The sequence below is a fragment of the Pleurodeles waltl genome, chromosome 1_1 (genome assembly GCF_031143425.1).
Source record: "Pleurodeles waltl isolate 20211129_DDA chromosome 1_1, aPleWal1.hap1.20221129, whole genome shotgun sequence".
Classification (NCBI taxonomy): Eukaryota; Metazoa; Chordata; class Amphibia; order Caudata; family Salamandridae; genus Pleurodeles; species Pleurodeles waltl.
The window spans coordinates 918,950,954-918,972,711 of record NC_090436.1 but is presented as its reverse complement, the minus strand read 5'-3'; the positions used below and the strand labels follow the sequence as shown (position 1 = coordinate 918,972,711).

The 21,758-nt window shown below is 40.6% G+C and overlaps 1 protein-coding gene across 19 annotated transcripts in view; it reads left to right on the top strand.

Annotated features, from left to right (window-relative positions):
- The window catches only part of PTPRD (protein tyrosine phosphatase receptor type D), a 3,982,777-nt gene that overhangs the window by 3,438,666 nt on the left and 522,353 nt on the right, over positions 1-21,758 (top strand). The window lies entirely within an intron of this gene.

Here is a 21,758-nt window from a genome sequence, read left to right as displayed (position 1 = left end):
AGTGTAGTGGTGATGGCAAATAATTCTGAAAGTAGCAGTGAAACCTTGCTTAGATTGCTTTAAGGTTAGGATAATTTTCAGGGGGAACTCAAAAGTGCTTTTCAAATTGAAAAATGCAACAAAACCTTTTGTTTTCTGAACAACTCACTATTAAATCACAGTCCATGAAGATTGAAAAGCGAACCACACAATGTGTCCTCTCTCGTTGGTAAAAATGATAAATGCAGATACTGTTAAATTATTTCTCCTCTCAAGATCCCTTTAGTGCTATTTGAAAATATGGCGTCATATAATGGACCAGTAACAGCAGGGTGGTAAGACAAATGCATATAACAGGTCTATACACTAAAGCCACAAAGATGAAAGCAAAGCAATCTACTTAAAACCAGGGGGCTTGAATGTCTTCCCATACCAACAAACAGTACCACAGCTCTAATACATCACATCTAAATAGCACTTGATATGCATATATGTTGACTGCTGCTGCGGCCCTATCTCAAAGCAAATATTACAGCATAGGATTGAATTGTTTACATCGATAAGTACTTTAAGAAAATGCCACTTGCAGTGATGGAAGACACATAAGTACAGTGAATGGATAATGGATCCCTAAAGGACCAATTACATTTTATTCTGTAATTGCAGGTGTGTGTTTGTGTGAGTACAACATGTTGACAGCAATGCACATAGAGCCCGTGCCTTATTTAATTGAGCATCAGTGCACTATGGTATGTGAAATGAGCAGGTTGGACCAATACATTATTCAATTAGAGAACCTCTCATGGGGCCACATTCAAGGTTGTGTCTTAGAAGTAGCCTACTGAGGGATTTCAGGCATACCAAAGGGGCATTAAACTCGGATCACATAGAGAAACTGGAACAAGCTCATGAGACAGTAAACAGACTGTGTGCCTCTTGATGCAAGCTTGAATAACTCATTAACTTTCACTACATTGTCCTTTATAACAGGGAGCATTTATGTTAAGCTTTACAACGTATCTATAGCTTCAGATGCACTTTTAAATGACTTTGAGTAAAATGTAGTCACAGGCTCACAAATAGAGTTAGAATGGCCTCATTTTATGTGACTGTGTTCTCCCTCACTGTCACCACACATTAAAATAGTAAATATTACAGAATTTAAAGGGAGGTAAACGGAGTCCTCTATGTTTGTTTGTGCATCAATATATTTCTACCACATTTACCAGCAAAAAATTGTTTATCAGTCACATTGTTGTCTAATGCACATATAATATAGTAATTGTAATTGTATTTAGCGCGTACTACCCCTGACGAGGCGTCGAAGCGCTTTTCGGCAAGAAGCACGCTACTCCGGAACCCAGGAGGAATCAGTGGTGGATTAGTATAGGGAAATATGAGTATAGTATTAGTATTATTATGAGTTAATTTGAGCAGAGGATATGTGAGTTTGTTAGTTGGATTGACTAGAGTAATGGAGGGAAATAGGAGGGAAGAATCCAGAAGTGTTAATTGGGAGCTTATAGTAATACGATGAGGCTTGGGATGAGTAAAGGAGAGATGGAGGAGGGAAGAGTCTGTGGAAAGGGTTAGGGAGATCAAAGTAGCAGGAGGGATTTTGGATGAGTCAAAGGTGAGATAAATGAGGGAGAATTAAGTAGGATTGTTTGGGAGATCATGGTAGTAAACTGACATTTGGGGTGAGCTAGATGCGGTAGAGGAGGGAAGAGCTTAGACAGGGTTATTTTGGAGATGAAAGTAGTAGAATGAGTTTGGGATGAGTGAGACTGGGGATGGAGGATAGATTGATGGAGACAGAGTAAATTTATATTATTTTTATTTATTTATTATTTTATTTATATATATATATTTATATATATTATTTTATTCATTATTTTTTTATTTAATTATTTATAATTAGAATTTTATTTATAGATTTTATTTAAGTTTATTTATTTTTATTGAATTGTTCTCTAGTACAGCAGGACTAGAGTAATAAATAGATATGTAAATACATAGTAAGGGAATAGATGTGCAAGGAATGTAATAATGGGTATAATAATATGAGAAGAAAAGTAGTATTGTATAAACAGACTTTCAAGATTAGTAATATTTGAAGTTAATTAATAAGTATTTTTCTAACATTTATTTATCTTTCCTCAATTTCTGAATAGCGAAATGCTTATGATAATAAAACATTTGTTCATTGTGATATAAAAACTAAAGCAGGGATTCACAAGTATCTAATATAACAACTTATCTAGGAGCTATGCAATGACCTATGAACATGTTAAGCACAGAATGATCTATACATTTATATGTATACACATGCACATATAGATACATACGTGCACAAACACACACACACACACACTATATATATACATATATACTGTATATATGTATATATATATATATATATATGTGTGAATAAATATCCATTTGTTAAACAGGCTTAAAGAGTATGTGTAATTTATTATTAGGAAATAGTAACAATACATATTTCTTAAAGAACTATACATATCTAGAATATACACATAATCAGATTATAAATATTTACCAACACAGGCATATGTCCATTGCTGTTTGACTAAGGTGGTTATGAAGGAAAGAGCCAACTCTTGAGTAATCTTCTGAAGGCAAGATAGTTATATGTGGATCTTATATTTGGGGGTAATGAATTCCATAGTTAGGCTGCTTTAACGGAAAAGGATGTACCATCTATTGTCTTTTTCTTCTATGGTGGTGTTCTAAGGAGGGGTGCCAATCTTGAGCTGAGGTTTTTCTGTTGAATGTATTTGTTTATTTTGTTTCTGATAAAAAGCGGTCCTGTTCCATTTTTGGTTTTGTGAGTGATACAAAGCAGCTTGAAGGAGGATCTTCTGCCAACGGGTAAACTGTGTAATGCTCTTAAGGCAGGGGAGATGTGGGCTTGTGGCTTTACAGGTAATAGTAGCCGATCAGCTGTTAGTTTAGATAGTACAAGAGAGACAGTAGCCTGCACTTTGTGAGGAAATCCGAGGTGGGGAAAGATGTGTCGCAGAGTTTTCAAGGTGATGAATCTTGATTTTGCTAATTTGTCCACCTAGGCATTCAGTGTTAACTTGGAGTCCATGGAAATTCCAAGGTTTTTAACTTCCTTGGATATTTGAGGAGGTGGTCCGAGATCGTCAGGCCAGGCGCACGGTGGGTCATAATTTTTCCAGTCACCACACATGAGTATTTCGGTTTTGGAAGCATTTAGTTTTCGATGGCGCCAAGTCATCCACTGATCAACGGCTCTGAGGCAACTGATTTGTGAGTTTTCAATGTCTTTGGGGCATTCCAATTTAAGTAGTATTTGTGTGTCATCTGCATAGTTGTAGCATGTGAGTTGAAAATCATTGATCAATCCTGGTAATGACATAATGTAGATGTTGAAAAGCAAAGATGATTGATCCTTGGGGGGGTCCCTGCTTTTGTGAGGTAGGGTTTGGATGAGAAGGGGAGAGAATAGATACTATTAGTTCTGTTTTGAAGGTAGTATGTAATCCAGTTGAGCGCAGTCCCTTCTGTGCCGGCTTCGTGGAGTCTTTGAATTTGGGTGTCATGGTCAACAGTATCAAAGGCAGTCTAGAGCTCCAACAGAAGTAGTGCAGCAACCCCAATGTGGTCGACTTTTTTTGAGATCATCCCAGATTGCTATGAGTGCCGATTCAGTGCCTCTTCTTGGGCGGAATCCAGTTTGGTAGTCTGAAAGTATAGAATTGTCTTCAATGAATTGTGACATCTGGGTGAATGCTGCTCTTTCTATCAGTTTGCCCAGGAAAGGTCCATTTATGATTGGTCTGTAGTTGATAGGGTCCTGCAGGTCTAGGTTTGTTTTCTTTAATAACATACGTATGTGTGCATTTTTCAGGTCTTCAGGAAAAGTTCCAGTAGTTAAAGTGTTATTGATGATTCAGGTGTGGCAGTAGCAGAAGTAGATAAAATAATGTTCTTGAAGATGTGTGGTGGACAAGGGTCAGAAAGGCAACCGGAAGGCCTGCTTGCTTAGACCAAATTCATACATTCACCTTGTGATATTTGTTTGAAGGACTGCAGAGGCTGGATTGGTTTATTCTTGGAGGGGATTTTAGGAAAGGGGTTGGTGCTGATGGTTTTCTTCTGTTTTAAATAGGAGTCCAATGTGTCTGCCTTGGTTTGTTTGAGTAGTGCGATGACTTCCTTCCATGCATTTAAGTTTTCAAAATTCATTGAGAATTTTACAAAATTCTTTGGTTGCAGATTTAGCATTTTTAATTCTGTCTGAGTAGTACCTTTTTTTAGCTTTTTTGACTGATGATTTGTATATTCTGTTAAGTTGGTGTAGCTGAAGTTTGTCTTGACTCTAGTTTGTTTTGAGCAAGGTCCGTTGCAACCTGCTGATTTGTTGCTTTATCTTTCTGTGTTTCTCCAAGGTGCTGTTTTTCTTTTCTCCTATTTAGCTTTTCTGAGTGGTATTACGATATCAAAAGCTTCCTGTAGTCACTCAATGTTTTGGAACAGAATTAATTGTATCTAGATCTGTGTTGGCTGTTAGTTATGTTTCTAAGTCTTCAAAATTGAGTTTGCTCCATGGTCGATAGATGCATGTATGTAAGTTGCTATGTGGTGTGTTGATTTGTGGTGTTTTATGTCGGAAAGTTATCAAATGGTGGTCTGCCCATGGGATTGGCGTGATACTGAAACAGTAACTAGTGCAGGCTTTCCAAAAATGACATCTAGGATGTGTCCAGCGATGTGTGTGGGATTGTGTACAATCTGATGTAGGTTCAATGTGACTAGACCAGTGTTGATAGCTTTTGGATGAGGCATATTGGGTTTGTCAAACCAAATGTTTAGGTTGCCAAGAATGCAGAGCTTTGAGTATAACATTATAAGGTTTGAGACTGCATCTAGAAAAGTGTCTGGGAATGTTGAGTTGTTAGGTGGAGGTCTGTAAAGGAGGAGAAAGTTACAGGAGGTAGTTGGAGTAGGGTTGCATCTGGTGAGGAGGGCCTCACAACCTTGTATGAAAATGTTGTCTGTTTTACTGAGATTTATTGCTTGTTTGAATATAATAGCTATTTTTTGTGTGATGGTTTGAAAGCCTGGAGGAACGGCTTCATGCAACACTGGGGCCATGTCATCTCCCAACCATGATTTCTTTACAAATAGTAAGTCAGGTTGTGTGTCCGTGAGCAGGTCGTAGATGTGGTGCTTGATTTTTTAGAGTGATCGATCATTTATGAGCAGGTAGTTTAGAAAATGTGTGTTTGCGGCTGTGTTGTTTTGGACCAGGGTGAGCAGTATATTTTGAGCTGGTAGCAGGTGTGTTGTGTAAGGGTCACATTAGTCCTGTTTTCAATGTAGTGTGTATGTCTTCCAGCAGGGTTAGAGGGCATTTTGTTGGGGCTGTGTGTGTTGGTGATGGACTTGATAGCTGAGAGAGACATGAGGAGTGTACATTTGTTGTAGAGTAGCCTTATTATGTATTAGTCAAAGGGATGTGAAGTTTTTAAGAGTGGCATGTTGTTTATTTTGTTTGTGTATGTTTACTGTGGAAGGAGTATGGGTTAGGTGTGGTGGAGGACTATGTGGATCATAAGGTAAGGCGCTAAATTGTGAAATGGATGAGAGGCGGGTGAACGAATGTTGCTTTGTTGGGGGCTTGTGGTAGATGTTTGTGAAGAGTGAGAATGTAGGGGTAAAGAATGGTCAGTATTTGTATCCTTTGTGTAATCATGAAGGTGGGAGTGGGTGTGACAGAAAGTATTATGAAAGTTTGTGTTATTTTGATGTGCTGATGTGTATGGTTTGTTTTGTTTTTGTGGAATAGTGGGAGGAGATATTGATGTAGTGGTTTTCTGTGAAGGATTTGTATGTGAGTTAGTGCTGGTGAGTGGTACTAGAATATTACAGGGGTATTGATGTGTTCTGGAGAAGAGTGTATGAGGTGTGTGAGAGGGGGTGGGTGTGGGTCAGGGGTGTTTGTGTTAGTTTTGATCACTGGAAGATGTAATATGTGTGGTGGAGTGGAGTGTAAGGATTGTTTGGTTGTGTGTAATTGGTGAAGAGAGGGGGAGGGTGTTTGTAGATGGTGTGTTTTAAGGCTGGGTTTAGGTATTGTTATGATAAAAGGGGGTCTGGTAGGAGCAAATAGAGGATAGTGCTGTTGGTATGTATGAACAGGGAGTGTGTATCTGGATGGCTGAAAGTAATGTATAATGTGGTTTTGTGTTGTGTGGGTGATGGCAGGTTGTGTTAGTGGGAATGGACAGAGTAGTGTTTGCTGTGAGAATGAAGGTGTTTTACTGTTGTATGTGTGGTGGATATATATATAGGTGTGATATGTGGGGTTTTGTGTTGGTTGATGACCAATCTGTAGGAGGTCAGTTTGTAATGCAAGGGTTGGATGTCTCCGATAATGTGGTTGCATGTTGATGGATGTGTAGGGAGTAAGGTCCTTTCTGGTAAATGCAAAATTGAGCAGCATTTCTAGTCCTAGGCTCGAGCTCGACCTGAACAGGCCCAAACAGGCAAATGCACATGTCCTCTCTGCTCTTGGCTGAGACGCCCTGAGCCCTGGGTTTAAATAGCCCTATTGGCCAATAGAAACCTAGTCCTAACCCTAACCAATCAGATTCATAAATCTAAACCCCACAACCAATGGGAGTCCCAGCCCTATTCACCAACCATACCCCTAGTCCTGACAACCAATCACAACACTCACCCTAAAATCTGGAACCAATAGGAATCCCAACCCTCATACCAATGTGGCATCCACAACCCTAAAAACATGGACCAATAGGAATCTCAACCCTAGTACCAATCACAACCCCAACCATAAAAACATGAACCAATAAGAATCGCACACTCAGAAAGTTGTTTTTTTCAAGGCAAAAACAGGTGATGTAGACAGTTTCAAAACACAATTTAAATCACAGAAACAGATTAAGCAGTCTTCTTAGCCAATGAGGTGTATATAGCCTTTTTACTTAAAAGTGGGGAGGCTTTATAAAGTCTTTTGCCTTAAACTAGGAGGCAAATTTCAAACCGTCACGGCTAAAAAAAACAGCAATTTAAAAAGGCCAACTACCTGAAACATGGAGCCTACAGTAAACAGGCACGGGTAGCAGTACAAAACACTTTTTAACAAATAACAAGATTTCCCAGAAAGTCTGGGGCTCCTTACCTAGATCTCCTAGGATTCCTTGATCACTGGGATGTATTAGGATACAGGGAAAAAGCTGGGCTCACAAAACCTGTCTGCAGCGTTCTTTATCACCATATTGTACATCTCAATGTCATCTCGTGGGGATGGTTTTGAAGGGTTTGACTCAACACTCTCCTCTGGTGAATAAGTCTCTACATCCTCCCATTGGTGTTCACCATATTACCCTTCATCAGAAGCCTGGTATAAGTCTGGTTGTTCCTGGTCTTCATCAAAGAACACCTCTTCCTCTTCTTCCTGGAGGTCAGGTGATAGAGGGACCTGTATTTCTTTGACCTCCATCTCTGAAGAGTGTCTTTTGCCGTAGATTTATGGAGGATCCTGAATTCCTTGAGGCTTGGCCTCGAGCCTCTTTCTTTTTTTCCTCTATCCCCACCTCCCCAGCGCGGGCATTCTCACCTCTCCGTCGTGATGAAAACCCCGCAAATTTCTGTTGCCTTCTCCTATCCTGGTCTCCGTCAACAACTTTACTTCGGTAGACTCTTTTCGGAACTAAATCTTTACAAAAATATCCACTTTTCTTTAAAAACTTTTCCTCGCGTTGGAGCCCTCTTCGATAACACCCAGACCCAACGGCAGAAAAAAAGGATATGAAGATGGCAATCAAAAGTGAGAACATTCGGAGGAAGTATGACTCCTCAAAAAGGGGTCACCAAATGGTGTTCCGTCCACGACCACCACCAAACAAAAAATCAAACAGTGGAAAATTCCAGAACCACTTACTAGATGGTGGAATAATGCACAGCATGTGGATCCAGAAAAGATTTAAGCTGTAAAACCTCTGTGCAACGCAACTCTTGCTGAGGCTTGTTGACTCTTCCTCCAGGAGATCTTCAGGTGCCAAGAAGCCCCGGCCTCCAGCACTCTGCTACTTGAAGATCAACCCCTGTACTGCACCTCCTGTGATGTGGAACTCCTGTTTTGTTGTGCTGCTGAGGCCTCCTTGTGACTCCCTGTGTCCATCATCTGTGGGTCATTTGTGGGGGTTCCAATGACTTCTGCTGACCTTCCTGTGTGCTGAGGGCCATCCCTGACTCCCCCTCCATGGCAGAGTCTCCTGGGCCTTACTGGCCTCCAAAACTCTGCAATTAAATCTTCAGCTCCTGCTTGCATTTGCCAGTGCTTGTTGGTGAGCTGGCTGGTCACTGACCCTCCTGCAATCCAGCGACAGCTCATAGGTGACCCCCAAGATCTTCTGAAGCTCCTGGACCTGACTTGCAGGAACGTAACCTCTAGGAGGGTGGGCATTGCTGCCTCCACCATCTGGCCAACTCGGAGGAGGGTGCTGGACTCTGTCCCCTTCCATGTCGGGCCTCCATGTCCGGAATCTGTCCCTGGGTTCCACCAACCTGGTCCACGGGTCATGACAGCAGCTGGACAAACCTAGGCTTCCACTGACTTCAGTGAGTCCCTTCTCCCCTCTGCATCTGGGTCTCCTGGTGTAGGTACTCCTGTGTACTGGGTATCTTAGGGTGGGGACACTCTCCAACCATCCTCTTGTCTGTTGGTTTCCTAGGGCTCCACTGGGAAGGGTCCTGAAGCACACAAACTCCAACCACTACTTCCTATGTTAGTCTAAGGGACAACTGGGTAGGTAACCACTCTGCACCTGGTCGCTGAGGACCTCTGGTGGTTTCATCTACCCCTGTCCGTAGCTAACTGCCACACTTACCTTGGTTAGGTTCACTATTTCACATTCCAGTTACTTAGTATATGGCTGCCCCCCTAATAGGGCCCTGTATATTTTATGCTATTTCTCCTTTTTTTTGGTGTATATATTGTATGTAGCTATCTCCAAAGAGAGCTATGCCAATTCTAGTCTAGTAGTTAGTGCTGTAACAAAGAATCCTTTATTTTTGCAACAAGTGGGTTCTTTCTTGTGAGTGAGTTACTTTCTGACTACTGTAGTACTGCAAGTGTTTGACATTCCTCCTGGATAAGCTTCTGCTGCTTGCCTCAGCTACCACTAGAGAGCTTTTGCTGTCTCGACACCTATTCACTATCATTAAGGGTTGCCTGGGCTCAGTATAAGGTGCCACATCATAGGTCTACACCATAAACTGAGCCAGCATCCTACATGCATCGCCAATGAATTTAACTTCGTAAATTACACAATACTTCTCTTTACTTTGGAACTTGCTATTCAGATAGAATTGCAAACAGTATGTTCTGTAGGTGTGCTTTGAGTGTGGTGTGGGTGGTGGGGGGGAGGAGGGTTGTCCACCTTGCCAGTTTTGCTGATCAAATTAAGTTATTTCTTGCAATTTAAGTAGTCCGAGATTTCAAATCTTGGTGTCAATACATCCAACTGACGCCAGATTAGTTTGTAAGTAGCAATTCACACAACCAAATAATTACATTCAATAGCTTCATCACACAACGACCAGGATGACAGTTTGGTCTGTTCATTTATTTTCATGTGTTGCACAGGAGTTGGAAATCGGTAGGAAACTTACCCTTACTGCTCCATCTCTTTCATCAGAGTGAATAAAGGCATAATCTTTCAACTTTTGACTAAATGTTTTTTCTAATATTTCTTCAGTTACTGTATTAGTAAGGGTGCGTACAAACAGCACCTTCACCTTTACCATAACTTTGGCACCAACTAACATGCTGGCCTGGGTGTTCATTCTTCCTCATCTTTCTTTAGGACTTTCAAAATGTGGTATCAGGTGGAAAGAATAAATCATAGCCTATGACCAGGTGAACCTAAAGACATCCCCCCAGGGAACCTATTGACAAAAAATGCAGGGAACAAAACCAAGTACACATCAATTTCCAGACTACGGCAAAGGGATCAAAAAAGATCATGTCCATTACCTCAAGATGGAGATGCCGCTAGTGGTTCTGTAATGAGAGGTAGATCAGTGCATCCACTCTCAGACTGAGATGGTCCAAAAGGTGGGATGCCATTGAGAAGATGTCTTAGTGGAAGACCTACCACCTCAGTCATAAAGTGTGCAAATGCAGGCTCAGAGAGCCCACAATGCCTTGTCTGTTGATGTAGCAGATAGTGGTTGTGGTATTCGAAAGAATCTGGATTGGTGCTCTCAAAGGTAGAGGAGAGACAGGTTTTCAGGAATAAATGGAATGCCTGCAGCTCCAACACCTTTATGTGTAGCTGCTGTTCTAATACCTTCATGATGCCCAGAAGGGCACACCAGCCTGACAAAATGGGGGTCTGTAATAAGGGTAGCCTGTGAAGAACTAAACATATTACCCATCATAAGGTTGGTGGGGCATACCCATCAATGGATGTATAGGAGTACATTGTGGAATATCAGCACCCAACCCGAATGACTTACCTGATTTTGGAGCCACTGCCATTTCATGTATCAATGAAGAGCCCTAGGCACCAGTGAAGGGCATTCATACATCATTTGGTGTGCGGCACCAACAGGATGCACAATATCATCAGCTCAAGCAGGAGTATGATTTGCAGTGCTGAAATTGCAGTAGTATAGATTCCACTGCCTTAACTGATTCATCTGTTACCACAATGAATCTGTTCTTTGGATCTGGATACTTGACAACCGGTGCAGAAAGGAACATCTTCATTTTTTTAAAAGCAGTTTCAGTCTCAGAGATTTTACATGAATGGTCAGAAAAGTTTTTTAACAAATTGATGATAAAAACTGGCGAAGTCCTAAAAAGTATTGAGCTTTCTTGATGGAGAAAGGAAATAGCCAATTTAAAACCACCTCTATTTTTCGATGGATCTATAGGCATTCCAGGATGGGTCAAGATAATTGTGAAGTACTTCACTTCAGTCTCTTAAAATATATAATATATATAACATGCCCTATTTGGTGTAGGGACATGAATAAATAAGCAATTTCGTCACTGTCACGTGTTGATTTCTCCATAAACTATAGCAATTAAAATCAAGTATTTTATTACCACATGTATTAGGTTTCGTACAAATACTGCTTTCATTTTTGCAATTGTAACATTTACTTGGGATTTCATATAAATGAAGTCTTCGCTATCTCTATTGACTGCAGAATTATTTTACTGTTGTTTGATTTGTTTACCCCAGCCATGATGAAAATGTGAGATTATATCGTGATTCACTGTTTAAGTCAACGTTAATGTTTTGATCTTCATTGTATGGGAAACAGAAATACCAAGAGGGACAAACCACTGCAACATACCAATACCACACTTTGCAGTTTTACCCAGGCAGTTTTGCATTCTGATTCCGAGATTCTGAGGATGAAGTGAATGATAGATGCAGTTTCGGATTTACTACATCGGAGTACTGCATGTTTTTCCTCGTTTTGGCCCTTTTAACACAACCAATTTCCTTTAAGCAGTACATTGGTAATTTGTGGGGAGAATTAGTATCTGTGTGTAATTACCATACAAACCAAAATGGTGGATCAGGAAAAAATAAGTTTTCACTTGATTCTTGCTCTCACGAGACACACAATGAGACTGTTGTGATTACTACATGGTTTTCCATATTTGTATAAATCCACGTTTGGTACAAAATTTATTTATGTAGGAATGTCAGTTTTTGAAGTTATGTCTTCTAGTTCTGCAGTTGGACAATCTAAGCCTCTTAACATTATGTCGGCCATTGATAAAAGGAAATCAATATTGTATTTTTTTTCTACTTTCTCTCCTACTTGAATTATCCTTTGCTCATTCTGCAGGGTCACCCCAGATTTTGTGCCCTGTGCTGGACCCTATATTCATGTTAGCTATAGAACTGTGAGCACTTTGCTCCTGCTAACTAGTAATAGAGTGTCTGTGCTCCCCGTTTTCATTAAGGTGAAATTGACATAACCATATTTGCTATATTTAGCTTACCTAAAAGGCCATAGTATATTACAAAAAGTGTACCCTGGACTTCTAAGTGAAATGTTACAAGTGGACTGCAGCACCCATCGTGCCACCCACTACAGTAACAGTGCAAATATGACTTCAGTCCTACCATGTGAAACCTTACTGTTGCAGTTGTAAATTGGAAGTTTGCAAGTGCTATAGATTAGGGTAAATGCACAGGCTTTTGTTCATCATCACGAGGCACTAAGGAAATATTTGTCAAATGTAGTTGAGCATTTAGTATTTTACCCTATAACGAGATTCTTGATTAACAGTGCATAAGAAGATTGATCGACTTTTTGCAACAACACAGAATTTCGTCAGTGGCCACAAGGTGTCATTGTTTAAGTGTCTCCATTCTATTCTCCCATGCCAGACAACTGCTTTATAAGAGTAAGCTTGGAGATCAAGCTGGGTCCCAGATGAAAAATCAGAACATTTGACTAAGCTTCATATTTTGCGAAAATGAATGGCATTAAAAACATTGAAACTAGAATTTCATGAGCTCGGATCAAACTGTGGGCTCCTAAGTATTCTTCGAACTATTGATATTTTTGAACATATTTCTTTAAAGAAATAACATTTTAGCAGCCTTAGCCTCTACAAAGCCTTCTCGGTGAAGAATTAGATTGCTGTTTGTTGTGCTTAAAGCTGGTTATTGACAAAAAATTTTGATTTCTTCAGTGCAACCTAGGCAGGAATTGTCTTCAAGAAGTGATGAGCTGTGAAAAGGAAAATCTTTCTGAACGATCAAGAGATAGTCTGAATTAACTTGCTATATGGGATATATGGGAAATAATATTTCCTAGTTAAGTTAAAATAGGCAAGCATAGGTAAAATGAGAGGATACAGAGAAAAGGAGTGCACAGAGAAAAGGAGTGGCCTTGACCCACATTACCTTTCAAAATATGGGTGCACCTGATTCCTTTGAGATCGATTTTTCTAGTATCTCCCTTAAATGCCTGAAAACGTAGGCAGAGGTGAAATTTAGTAACAAGCAAATAAAACAGTTTAGCATCTGTTCTCGGAGTGTGGAGTTAGGAAGATGGGTTCATAAAAAAACCAAAGGATCTTTATGCAGTTCATCTGAATTTGAGGTTAAGTATTGAAATAAACATTTTAAATTCTGTATTTGTCATTAGCCAATAGTGTTTGAGAATGTCTGCGGTATTCTCAAAGTTAAAGTAAGCTCTCCATGGTAAGAAGTCGAATTTTTGTCTTTGGAATTTTATAACATGTACTACCAATGAAAATGTGTTATAAGGCAAAGTTTCATTTTTTATTCTCTTTGCTTTATGTGCCCGTAGGTTTTCATTCAACCTAAGCCCAAGTCAAACTTGAAATTGGTTGACTCCTTGTGCTATTCTCTCAATGTGTGTTAAACAGTTAAATATTCTTACAAGAAACCTGAGCTTTTTTATGGAGAAACTTGTGGATATGCCTCTGGGCCTCTCAGCATGGGGCATTTTCTACATCTAAGTTTCAGTTTTCCTCAATCAAAACGAAAAAAGGCTGCAGCTGCCCCTTGTTATAATGGAAGTTGAGCTTTGTGTCTAGGAAATTTATATTTTTGTGCAGGCCACACTGCAGCATGGCAAAGGTCTGTTTTAAATTATTGTTGTAAGCATTATTGAGTTATTTGCAAATGTCGGGCAACTTATGGTCAGCTTCATAGCAGTCTGGCTTTAATTGATGTGCATGTGTTACATTCCCTCAATTCTATTTACTGGTCCCAGAGCTTACAAAATTCTATATCTTATATAGCAAAACAAGGACAGAATTCCTGGCCCCACAATGGGGTCCGGTAAGCCATTATCAGTTTTAAAAAATAAGTTAATATTAAGTCCTCTTACCAAAGATATCACAATAAACAAGAAAACCTTACTACATTTTTGCTATAATTCTTCCATCTAAATATGTGGATAACCTCAGTAGCGCTTTTGCATGCTTCAGTTTCCCCAAAATATCCTTTTCGTCATCAAATCAAGCGTTTTTGACCAAAAAAACCTAGATCGTTTTTCTTACGGAGTACATTTTGGCTTTACATTTCAGTGGTACTATCGGTATTTTGTCTCACTGAAGATGTAGGCAGAGGTTCCTCTTTTAGGAGACCATGTTGATTAGTTCTACCCTGAAGATGTACTCACATGTCTGCTTTCTATTTCAGCAGATCAATGTTAATCAGTCATGATATTTTTTCCAGTAGGCAGTTTTGTACCTGTTTCTCTTTTTTGTTTCATCATATGGTCTTTGTAGTGCTTTACACACACTCCAGAAGTGTCATCGGCTTCCTCTTTCAATGTTGTCTGAGGCGAGTGGTGGAGGGAATAATAACTGGCACTAGAAGGAGCTCATATACCATGAGGGCGGTGTGGGTGTTTGCTTTGATTATGCTAATGCTACACAGAATCATACTTCCCACAAAGTCACAGGCTCCCCACGTTTTCCCACACTGAACCTGTTTCGGTTAAGCTTAGCTGGATATCTAAGTGTACGGCCTGTCCATTAAAGTTTTTTGTACCATCCATAGTGGCGTATATAGCCATTGCGTAGGTTTTAGCAAGGGCGGGCTTCAGCTCTGTCAACAAACCCCCTATTTATTTTTGTCTAACTCTATTCTTAAGCAAGCTCCTAGATTAAATAGGACAGCTTTGTGGTACATAGCTTCTTAGTTTTGGCGCCAGACCTTTGGATCTGCCTCCTTCTCGCATTCGTTTTTATACTTTCCCTAACTGCCTTCCACGAAGCAGCAAAAGGCTGTTTTTTTAAAGATCCTGAGTTGAGACTGTCCTTCGAGTGATGTTTAGAGACGTAGCATCATCTTGCAGCATAAAGCAGCGTTATTGATATTTAACAAATGCCAAATAAAATATCATACCATGGCTTCATATAATGCAACCTAATGAGTGGTAATATATATATACCATTGCATGACAATACAGAAACAAGTACTCATGGCTGGTTTACATATTCTACCCGAGTTTTGTTACTTTCCCCATACTTTGAGGAATGTTAGCACTTGAAACACTACCTATGTGCATATGATGCTTGTCTTAAGCTATAACACCTTGAAACGTCCTGATGAATTGGCCACTTCCCATAATGCTTTGTTTGCTTTTCCCGTACTGCGCGGCTGGTATTAACATAGCTGTTCACACAAATTATCGGTTCTGACGAGAAACACACATGTAGGTAGGCTGACAGGGTATTGTTAATTATTCAGAGACAGAATTCATTTTCCCTCTTTGGGTGATCACGTTGTTGGTTTCTGACTGACATTGTTGCAACGCTGCAGGAGTTGGGTTTCTCTGAAAACCCTTCCTAATTAAATACACCCTTTGTGTTTTGGGGCGGATTTTTATAAGCGGTACTAGTTTATTTCTTTGCCTAATCTGTTAATACATTGTCATTGTGTTAACTCATTTTGTGGAAAGTTCTGCAATGGGGGCAAATTTCAAACACTGCTCTTGCTAAGCAACAAAACCCTCGACAGTGTCTCAGCTAGCTAGCTGTTGTCCAGGTCGGCCGGTTGGACTTGTATTAATAATCATTCCGAAACTTTGTCTTTCACAATATGTTTTTAAAACACACTTAGCCAGGGCAGATTTTGCCTTCTCATAGTAAACCGTTTGTGGAGCTTGCTATGTTCACATGTAATGTTTTTGTATTGTGTTATAACATGTATATAGCACATTCTAGCCCCAGGTGCTTGTCTACATAGGAAGTACACTACGCTGTTCAGAATTTATAGTTAGAAGGGTGTTGTCTTTGTTTCGATCCTATGTAGGAAGTGTTTCCCAGGCATGTGTGATGACTTCGCAGGTGCAGTTATCATGTTGTACTATGCAGAGCTTAGAAGTGTGATGGATGAAGGAGTGTGAGAGACAGATTCTCAATGTAGGGCTTTGAGTAAGCTGGCAGCTTTGATCAGCTCTGCAGCTCTCTCTATAATATTACTTATTGTAACTAGTTACCACACAGGGTTGTCCAGTCTGCGACGTTTTGTATATGTTTATGGCCCTTAGCAGGCATATGTTAGAGGACAAGATGGTCAGTAAATCTACCCGGATGGACCTAATTACAGTCATTCATTGTTTGATTTTTATTGTGAGATGTTAGAGTATGTGATTTGTAGGGACCTGCAGCGGTGGATTAAATTAGAGCATTCCAGTAGCAAGCGGCATGTAGGAAGTATCCTTAGTTATTCCATGGCTGAACGGTTGGTGATGGGTGGTTTGTTTGTGTCGGCTTCTACAACACTGGGGTGAGCCTAAGAGAGCCAGGCACTGCAAAGGAATTATTATGTAGCCTGTTTTAACTACCGTCGACTGCATGACCATTGAGTGTTATGGTGTTATTAGGGTGCCAGGAGGTTTCAGAATGAGTTTTGATTATCACGTAAACCCAGGCTAGATACAGGTCAACCCTTCATAACTTACCTGGACACAGGAAGTTGTTGGAGCTTTTGCCAACATGAAATGAGGGTACTGATTGGGCTATTCCATTCTGTGTAGTGAAGATTGTAGTTGAATGAACGGTTATTGTACCTAATTCTATCTGAAAGATATGAGTTGTAGGTATATTGGCAACAGCCATGTTTCCCCTATTCTTCTGAACTATAAATGTAGAAACGCTCCTGGATATTTTGAATCCATTTCCAGAGTGTGGCTGTGTGTACTGAGAAAGGGGTGCCTTCTACAGATTTCTTTTAACAAAGCGGTATGATGGTCCATGGTGCAAAATGAGGTGCCCTATTTTCTTTGTAGTGTATCCATTTCATTTTTATATATTGTGGTTCTGTTCCTCTGGAGGGCTCTTTGGCTGATGCAAAATGCTCTGAACAATGTTTGTGTAGTTACAGGCAACCAGTGGAGTGCTTGCACCACTGGCATTATGAGTTCTCTGGGGTGAAGTAGGAAAAGGTTTTGGATTAGTTATATGTTGTGTAGCATGGAACTGAGGGTACATAGAAATCAGGCAATCTGCATACTTGAGGTTGAATATTACTAGTATGAGGATGAACTGTAGCTTTTGTTGATATCAAAGGTACAAGAAGATGCTTCACAGCGTTTTCATTGAAAAGGATGTGCTCTCTGTGAACCTGCTGATGTGTGGTATTGAGGATAGATCTGTAATCATCAATACTTATATTTTTCTTAACTTTCTTATTGTAGTTGAGTTCCTTGTGCCATATGGCATTAGAATGGTGCTTGTGTCTTTGTTAGTGCCATTCTCCACTGGTCATAATCTCAGCCTTTGTGGTGTTGAGCTTTTGGTGATTAGTTTATCTGTGCACTTATGGCCTGGAAGAAGATCTCACGTTTTGACTTGTAGAGGTCTTCTAGGCCATCCATTTTTTGAGTGATTTGCATGTGATGCTTAGTTGTAACGGGTGAGAGTGGATGAGCTTATTATGCCTAGTAAGAGGTTTGGGTAAAAGTTGAGTAAGAGAGGAGATATGATAGAGCTCTGAGTTACTCCACAAAGTTAGGTGTGAGGAGGTGACGTGAAAGGTGGTAGGTACACCAAGCTTTCTGTCTTTGAGGTAAGAGACAATCTGTTGTAGTGCCTTTTCTGACCTCCAAAGTGATGTAGTCTCTAAAGTACCATGTGGTGGTGGAGGACACTGTCAACAACCATTGATGGGCCTATAACCAATAGGGCTGCTCTTGTCCACTGTGAGTTTTAGATCATCTCACATGGACGCAAGAGGTGGCTTTGAGATTCTACCTCATTTGCATCCCAAATATTGGTCTGACATCAAGTCGTTTTCCTCAATAAAATTAGAAACCTGAATAAAGACTGCTTTTTCAAATATTTTACCTAGTAACGCATCCTTAGATGTTGGTATGTAGTTTGGTGGGTTGGATGGGTTGAGGTTCTACCTCTTGAGGAATGGTCTAATGTAGATTGTTTTCAACTCTAAGGGTAAGGATCCTAGGGCCAGATGTATCAACCCATTTTGCATTCGCAATCAGTGTGAATCTGTAAATTTGACTGTTTGCTAACACAAAAAGTAGCCTTTCCAGATGTATGAAAGGCATAGGCAGTGCAATTTTAGGGAATCACATTTTTTTGCGATTCCCTAAAATTGCTGCTCCTATTTAGGGAATCACAATTTCCGATTCCCTAAATAGGAAATCGCAAATAGGGATTCCTTTTTGTGATTCGCTAAGCACATATAGCAAGCATTTCCTAATTGCAAAATAGACATTTAGGAAATGCTATTTACCACCAACTTCAAGCTGGTGGTAACCATGTGCAATTTAAAAAAATGCATTAAAAATACATTTTTTAAAGTGCCATGTAGTGCACACATGCGCCTTGGGGATGTGTGCGATTTACATGAGCACAAATTATTGTCAGGGTGCCTCAAAGGGGGCCTTAGGCACTCTGCACCCTTGGTTTTGCATTTCCCAATTTTGCGATTTCCTAATAGGAAATCACAATTTAGTTAGTGCAAAACCATTCACACCTATGGGCCTTTAGGCCCATAGGAACAAATGGAGTTGCAATCCCAAATAGCAATTCCCTCTTAGCGATTTCAATTCTGTAGGAATCGCTATTAGAGATTTGCTATTTTGTTACATACCATTTTGCATTTCCTAAATAGTGATTTGTTCAAATGTGCTATTTAGGTAGTAAAAAATGGGATTTTAGTACATCTGGCCCATGTTTCCAGTGACTTGTTGAGAAATTTTCTAGCTACTTCTCCATGAGCTAATTGTACAAAGGATATCTTTGTAAGTTATGTGTAGTGAGAGTGTTTGTTAGCTGTGTTCTCTGTGGAGAACTCTTGTGGAGTTAGACAGCTTCAGCTCAGATCAGTACTGCCTGCCATATGGGGTGCCTCAGGGCATCTCATTGAGCCCGACTCACTTTAATCTGTATGTTACCCCCCTGTCTAGGCTCATCAAATCGTTTGGTTTTTCAGTGGTGTCCTATGCTGACGACACCCAAATAGTAGTATCTATATCTAGCAACCTAGAAGAGACAGCCTCAAGATTCAACTCTTGTATGACACAAATTAATAGTTGGATGAAGCTAAATTGCCTAAAACTTAATGTTGGAAAGACAGAGGTCCTTATCCTGGGCAGCGATACTTCATTTTGGTCACCAAATTGGTGGCCCCCGGAAATGGAGGATCTTCCCCCGCCTGTGAATTCAGGGATTGTCCTTGACAATCAGCTTAACTACGAAGATCAGGTTAATGCTTTGACGTCGTCAGTATTCTTGACTTTGCGAATAATTAAAAAAAATTGCCCTTTCATACCTTTAGGCCTTTAGAAGACGGTAGTCACCACTCTTGTCTTGTCCAAAATGGACTATGGAATGCCCTATTTTGGGGAATTTTGAGAAAATGCCTTCACAAACTCCAAGTGCTACAGAAAGCAGGAGCCCAAATTGTGTTACAAATTCAAAAATTTCAACCTGTGTTGCATGGACTAACTGCGCTTCCTGTTGAAAAGAGAAAAGAGTTCAAGGCCCTCCGCATAGCTTCAATGCTTTGCACAACATTGGTCCAGGATATCTTCAGGAAAGATTTATCTGGATTGTTCCATCTAGAAAATTTAGGGTCTGATTTAAGAGGCCCTAGTGCCACCTTAGCACTGCCAAAGCGTTTGTTTTTTACGGTAAGGCGACACTGAAGTGGCTATCTACATGTGCCATATTTAGAAAGTGGCACAATGTATGCATTGCACCACTTTGTAAACCCTTGCGCCACATTATGCCTGCACCAGGCATAATGTATGCAAGGAGGGACGTTCCCCCATTGGGGGGCCAACAAATGGTGCAAGGGAATCTAAGAAAATTCCTTGCATCATTTTTTTCAGCACTTATGACGTCTCCCCAGAATAGGCATTAAAAGAGGGCATGCCATTGAATACAGTGGGCCACTATGTACTCTGCAAGATTAGTGCTCCTGAAGAGTACATTAATAGCCTCAGGAATTCTGACGCTATTGTCCTCTACCCTGCGCCATGGTGTGCCATATTTTAAATAGGGTGCACACATGGTGGTGGTAGTGGGACGCTACGTTTTGCAAGGAAAGGGGCACTGCACTGGGTGCAGCGCCACTTTTCTTAAACCAGCCCCCTATATCGTTAGATATTAAGTGGCTGATTACGAGTCTGGCCGTCTCAAGACATCTAGATTCGCAGTGGGAGTTGGGTCACTGTGGCTGTGGTGGTCCGACTGCCACATTACGACCCTGGCGGTTGGACCGCCAAAGGACCTCTGTCTCCACCAGGATCTTTAATCAAGATGGTCTGACAGCGGTCACGGTTGTAATCAGGCACGGCGGCACTGAAGTCAGCCCCACTGTGCTGATAACAGCCATGTTCTCCACCAGCCATTTCATGGTGGTTCAACCGCCATGAAAAGGCTGGCAGAAAACAAGATCTGGGGGCCACAACATTGTCATCGGCAGGGGCCTCCCTCCACAGCACCATCAGAATGCGCACTGTCTGTTTAGCACTCCGAGGGTGCTAGGGAGCCCCCTTTGCGACGGCATGGGACTTGGCTCCATGTGGAGCCGAGCCAATGCCTCCACATGTTTTCCACTGGGCTGACTGGCAGAAACCTTGGTTTATGCTGGTCAGCCCAGTGCAAAACTCATAATGAAGATGGTTGGGAGACCACATTCCCCATGGCGGTCTCGTCACCGTGAGTTTGGTGGTCGAGTTTTTTCAACCGCCAAGTTCGTAATCAGCCCCTAAGTGTCTAGTGATCCCAAAGTACAAACGGTTTTCATGGGGGTGCAGAAGCTTTTTGTTTAGGATGGCAAAGCTATGGAACTCTCTCCCTTTGAACTTAAAGAACTGTTCAGACCTTCTGTCCTGTAGGAAGGCTCTCAAGACTTGGGTTTTGAAACAGTGAAGATGCATCTATTTTGATTCCCACTTATGACAGCCCCAGTGCCTAGATGCCTCTGGGTATTTGCACAGTTTATAAAAATTAAAATCAAATCAAATCCATAAGGTAATTTTCTATCTTTACAACTTTTGAGATCGTGCCATGAAGATTTGTGACAGAAGTCTTACGATCATCATATTTCTGCACTCTGGTACTCTGCACTGAGGAATTCTAATAGAATCCTGTGGAGTTCCTTAAATGGGCAGGACTGTCAATTGTGTATGTGAAGTAGTATTGTTCTTTGTGATTTTCCGCCCTTGATTTTCACTCAACACTGTTGCACACCTGTTTCCCAAATAAATCAATGCATTTATTTTTATTTGGAAGAATAATAGAAGCCAATGATTTTTTAACTTTATAAGAATTACTATTATTCACATTTCTCTTTTCAACACTGAAGCAAAAGTGAAGTGTTGTAGCCCAAATTCAAGAATTCATGCATTGAAATCAAATGATTTTAATAAAAATGCAATTGGACATGCAAAAACATTATTTTTTAATTGTATTCTTTTGAGTGACTTTAACCTTAACTGTTCTTGAAGGTGTATGCCCTTCATATTTATTCTTTAGTTGTTGCTATGTGCAACATATTAGTTCGGGATATGCTGATACTTGCAACTATAATAATGGTCAGCAGGACTGTAGTGGATGCTCAAAATATAAGCCAGGTGTTAGAAATGAGGGCCTCTAGCCAGCAGTCGGTTTGCACCCTGTCGAAGTAGGGACCCTCACTCTGGTCAGGATAAGGGAGATACCTACTCAGATAATTCCTGCTCACTCCCTTGGTAGCTTGGCATGA